Here is a 4,724-nt window from a genome sequence, read left to right on the forward strand (position 1 = left end):
GCTTCAGACTAGTAACTAAAGTGGGGCAGGGTGGGTGTGCACCACAGCTGGGGAGAGCGGGATGGAGGGAGGCTGGAGTGTATGGGAACCACTGGGGGGCCTGGGACCCCCAGGGAGCCTAGGACAGGAGAAGCACCCAGCCCGCTGGTCCTTCCTACAGGACGCCGGTGTGGTGTGGTCTGCCTGTGGTGTTCATCTCCCCCAGATTCCATGGCGGGCTTGAGATGCTGCTGCTGGGGAACCCTGGTGGGGGCAGGGGGCTGGCTACTGGACACAAGTGGTTCCCGTGTGGAGATGGGAGAGCCTGGGCTGGATGCCAGGCAGAGAGCCAGTCCTGACAGCAGAGTGAGTGCTTTTCCAGAAAGCAGGAGTGTCCATAGTCCCAGAAGCTGTGGTTTGCAACCCCCTCACGTGAGGCGAGTGAGCTGGGCTGTGGCTAGGCCCCTCTTCCTGCACCACAGCTGCACACCGGGGACACCGGGGGCAGTGAGAGAAGGGGGCTGGCAGGGGGGCAGCAGGCCCTGCGTCCCAGGCCTGGCATGACGGCTCACTGGCAGGGGCACGTCCCACCATGTCTCCAGAATCCCTGGTGGGTGGGGGAGATACCTATTTGACAACTGGTGGTTTTCAAGGCTGGTGTGCAGAAAAAGGCAGGTGCCCTCCAGGTCACCCAGGGCAGTGAGAGGCCAGGCCACTCTGAGGACAAGTCTGCGACCCACAGGCCTCGTGGTCCACACAGGTCTGGGTGGTAGTTTCCTGGCATTGGAGCCGGTTATAGAAAGCTCACCTCAGCCTCAGCTCCAGGAGGCCCAGCTGAGCCTCCGAGGCTGGTGGGAGGGAGAGAGAGGCAGAGAGACAACAGGGCGCCTGGGGGTCACCTCCAACTGACACCACAGCGACCTTTTGGGCTGGAGTCTTGGAGCCCAGGGGCCTGGTTACAGATCACAGCTCAGCCACCGTTCAGGGCAAGTGACCCAAACCCCCGGGCTTCGGTTGAAGACCACTGACCACAGGGTTGGTGCGTGAATCTCAGGATGCACAGCCCGAGGCATCAGGAGAGCTGGGCGCTGCCCTCCTCAGCCCTGTGTCCTGGCTCAAGGCCCTGCCTGAGCTCCTCCCTCACAGCCCCGCCCCCTGCGAGAAGCAGGGTGTCTGGGGCCTGCAGGCTCCTCCCCTTTTACCCCTTCTGCGCATCAAAGGGGGGCGGGCCAGGGGGCGGGGTCAGCCATGCTTCAGGGGTGGAGCCCTCCCCAACCAGGATGCTCCCTCCAGCCCAGGCCCCTGGGCCAGCCCTTCCTGTCGCCAGTGCCCAGCGGCCTGTGGCTGGCACCTGACCTTCTGGGGACCACAGGGCAGGCCCCCTCCGGTGGCCCCGGCTCAGGGAGGAGCCAGCCCGCCATCTAGGGTCTCTGGGGAAGGCTGCCTCCAGGGAGAAGAGTCGGCAGGGATCCCAGCCTCTGTGCCTGGCACCTGGCCAAGCGTTTATGCACATTATCACATTCTGTCTCAACAGTCCCTGGAGATAAGGGCAGTCTTCATCTCAGCAGATAAGGAAACTGAAGCTGGGGAGGTGAAGCCACAGCTCAGTGGAGCTGGGAGGAGACCCCAGGTCCAAAGCCCACATGTGAGTGGAAGCCTGTCCTCCACTGGGAGCCGGCCAGGCCTGTGACATCCACACTCGTGTTCACACCGCCTGAGAGCCCACAGCCAGGCCTTCATCACGGCCTGCCCCGAGAAGCAGGAGAAAACCAGTCCCCAGGGATGCAGAGCCAGAGACCCACCTGTCTCCTTGCTCAGGGCACTCGCAGGGCAGGAGCCGACTAGAACCCAGGCTGCTGCCCCCTGCCCAGGGCTCCGCCTGCTGATGGGTTGACGGCTCAGGGCCAGCAGGGAAAGGCGAGCCCGGAAGACCAGAGAGAGGCTCTGTGGTGTCAGGCCCTCTCACCTCCCCAGCCTCTGGAAGGCTCCTCAGGAAGCACGACCTCTACACCACAGGGTCCAGGGAAGGCCTGGCTGAGGGACTCAGCCCATGTGCAGTCTCTTAGGGATGGTGACCGGGGTCCCCAGGAAGGTGTGGGCAGACCCGGCATCCCCAGCAGGGCACCAGCATCAGCTCCTCTTCCTCTCCTGCCCGGCCCCCAGCAGGGAGGAGCAGCCAAGAGCAGGGGCCTGGGACAGAGCCACGCATGGAGGCGAGAGGCTATTGCTCCCCAGAGGCCTGGGTGGGCCTCCCTCCTGGAGGGGAGGACAGGGGGACAGAATAACCCAGCCCGGGGCCTGCCCCCTCACTCCAGCAGCATCTCAGATGTCCCCGGAAGCTCCAGCTGGGGGAGGGTGGCCTCTGGGCTCTGCCTTGGCACCTCCTGGGGAGGCCTCTGGAGGGAGCCGGGAGAACTAGGCACCAAGTCCAAGAAGATGCTCAGCTCCGGCCGCTGCTGGGCAAGGCCAGGACTCTCCTGGTTCCACTCCAGCCCTTGCCGGGCTTCAGAGCTGGAGTGTGGCCGTCAGCGACTGGACCAGGCAGTGCCTCTCTCTGCCCCTGTAAGGACTCGCCGCAGACAGACAGGAGCCAGAGGAGGCAGACGGGCGGTTGTTCGGGTCTGCCTCTGCATAGATGCTGTGAGACGTGGAGCCGAGACCTCGGGTCTGCTCAGGAAGGAGAGAGCACTGGACAGGGAGTCAGGGGCCTGGTGTCCGTACCTAGCTGGGGGCGAGGGAAAGCTGCTCCCCTCCCTGGGCGTGTGTCCTCTCCTGTGAAGTGAGGGGTGAAGAAGATGGTATATATTCTGAGGAATATGGGGTAACCGTTGGGGTTCAAACTGATGCAGCCTGAACTAAGGAAGCCTGGCTTATGGGGCTGTCATGGGGGCATAGTGGTTAAGTTTTGCTCCACTTTGGTGACTCAGGGTTCATAGGCACAGCCCTACACACCGCTCACCAGGCCATGCTGTGGCAGTGTCCCACATGCAACACAGATGTTAGCTCAGGGCCAATCTTCCTCAACAACAACAAAAAGAAGTCTATCAAACACACGTTGCACACCTGCGTAACCATCAGAGAGCGCACCCTCTGAAGACAGGAGTGCACCCTCCCCTCCTTCGCCCCATTGGTAATGCTCCCCATATTAATGCCTTTCCCTTCCCCACATCAGGTCACGTTGACCTGCTCATTTGCAAGTAAATACTTCTTTGAAACATTGAAAACGTCTCCTGGGTGTGTTGAACGTATGCTCTCCATTCTACAAGACACAACAGTGTCCTGAAAGCCACGCTTCCCTGGAACCCTTCCCTCTTCTCTGCAGAAGGCCTCGCGGCTCTAGTCCTCCCCCTGGCTCAAGTAAAACTCACCTTATTCCTCTCATTCATTGAATGGCTAGTGGTCATTCTGTGTCCACACTCCCAACCTGGTGGGGGCTCAGAGCCCTGGGGGATCCTGTTACAACCCCAGGGCCCAGAGGCACTGAATCACCCTCAGCAGGGGACCCTGGAGCCAGATGGCTCACCACACAGTCAGGGCAGGGAAGCACAGGCCTGCGTCCCCTCTCAGCTCGTGTGACTCTCTTTGGCTCCTGCGTGTCGGGCAGTGACCATGAGCGAAGCCTGAGAGCCCGGAGCCATAGGGCCCATTCCTGTCTCCACCTCAGAGCTGAGGACACTACACTGAGGCTCAGGGAGGCGTCACAGCATGCCCACGCTACACGGCAGGTGAGAGCGGAATGGAACATGCGCCCAGGGCAGTCGCTCCCTGGACCCGTCTCCTTGCTGTGTGTAACCTGGAGAGGGGGATGACAAACCCCCTGGCAGCCCGTGCGGACATGAGGGCCCTGGGGTAGGAACCAGAAGCCACTCTTAGAAAGTTAGGGGAAGAAGGCACCACAGTGGTCACCTAAGCCTGCTCCACTTTCAGAGATGGGGAAACTGAGGCACAGAGAGGGAATGCCCTGCCTGATGTTACAGAGCACCTCAGATGGAGGCCCTGCATGTGGCCTAGAGCTCAGGCAGCCCGTGCTCTGGTCTTCCTCCCCGTCTTCGCCCGGCACCGTCACAGGGCCTCCCTGCTCAGCTCCATCTCTGTGAAGCAGCCAGAGGGACCTAGAGCGGCTCCGACCAGCTCACCCCTCCCCAACCTCCGTCCCTCCCCATCACCTTGGAAACAGAGGCCCACACCCCACCATGCAGGGCGCCTCGCCACCCTGCCTCCGAGCTCCTTTTCCAACTCTATCCGTTCTTCTCCCTCAACTCTAGACGTTTGCCGCTTGTTTCAACCTGGCTCAGGCCGTTTCCTCTGCCTGGGTCACTCCTCCCTCCCTCCTCCTGGCCAACTCCTGCACACCCCTCAACACCCGGCTCCAACACCTGCGACCCTCCCCGACCCGTGTCAGCAGACACAGAAGGAAGTCCCCCACCGCTGGTCCTAAGCCCACGGCAGCCTTTGCTGGTGCATCCCAGCATCCTCCCCGGGCTCCTGGAGGGCCTCTTATTCTTACTCGAGGCAGCAGGACTGATGGATCAGGGACTCAAGAATGAGACCAGCTTGTCAACCGTCTCCCTCCAGGATGTCACATCCTCTCTGATCCCAAAGTACCTGGTATACCACTGCCCCCTTGATCTGGGCTCTGATCGTTACTTCCCTGTAACTCACTGTTAGTTGGGCAATGCTGCTCTCTGGCACCTAATCCTGGGTGTTGTGGGCTGAACTGTGTTCCCCTCAGACTCAGGGTGAAG

The sequence above is a fragment of the Equus caballus genome, chromosome 1, assembly GCF_041296265.1.
Source record: "Equus caballus isolate H_3958 breed thoroughbred chromosome 1, TB-T2T, whole genome shotgun sequence".
Lineage (NCBI taxonomy): Eukaryota > Metazoa > Chordata > Mammalia > Perissodactyla > Equidae > Equus > Equus caballus.